A 954-nucleotide genomic window follows, 5' to 3' on the forward strand; every position below is an offset into this window, starting at 1 on the left:
AAAGCAAATGACATGATTTCTCGAAGCCAATGGAGCGACCTGGCGAGTTATTATGCAGACCGTTGTATCATCACACCGCTGAACAAGTACGTTGGACAAATCAATGAGGATATCTTGGACAGTCTGGACGGAGAGGCCTTTTACTCAAATTCTATCGACGCCAATGACGATTCAACCACGGGTGAACCATTGACACCTGAAATGCTAAACACGTTCGCAGTGCCAAATTTCCCTGCGCATTCCTTATGCTTAAAAGCCGGAATGCCAATTATTCTATTACGCAATTTGAACATGAAACAAGGATTGTGCAACGGGACACGGATGGTTGTGACACACGTAGGCAGGAGAATTTTATCGTGCCGCATAATCACTGGGAACCGCGTGGGGAGTTTGATTACGCTGCCCAGAATAAACTTACACCACACAGGTGGTTCAACATGTCCTTTACCATTCTATAGATTCCAATATCCAATTGCGCCAGCTTTTTGCATGAGGTGAACAAATCCCAGGGGCAAAGCGTTGGGGTTGTAGTAGTTTTCCTACCGAGCCCAGTCTTCTCACATGGCCAGTTATATGTTGCACTGTCAAGGTGCACGCGTGCAGATAAGATTATGGTTTGCATGTCACAGGATATCAAAAGTACTGAAACAAAAAACATTGTATTTCATGACATTTTATTATAAAGTTATCATTGGCCGCGCGTCGTCATTATGTAATATATTCTATTGTCTTATGAGGAATTGCAATCTGACCAGTGTAGGTTTTGATTACTAGCAAAGTTGTGTGCTTCTGCAATTGAATCCGAGACGACGCAGATGGCGAGCGTCGGCCAAATGAACTTAAGAATTGCACTCTGAATTTGGCAGTTGCTACCAAAATCATTATGTAGAAGGCTGCATTAGTACCTGGGCAAAGCTATTAAAGGGAATGAAGATCGTGAGTGCCACGGTCGTC

The sequence above is a fragment of the Melampsora larici-populina genome, assembly GCF_000204055.1.
Source record: "Melampsora larici-populina 98AG31 unplaced genomic scaffold MELLAscaffold_1, whole genome shotgun sequence".
Classification (NCBI taxonomy): Eukaryota; Fungi; Basidiomycota; class Pucciniomycetes; order Pucciniales; family Melampsoraceae; genus Melampsora; species Melampsora laricis-populina.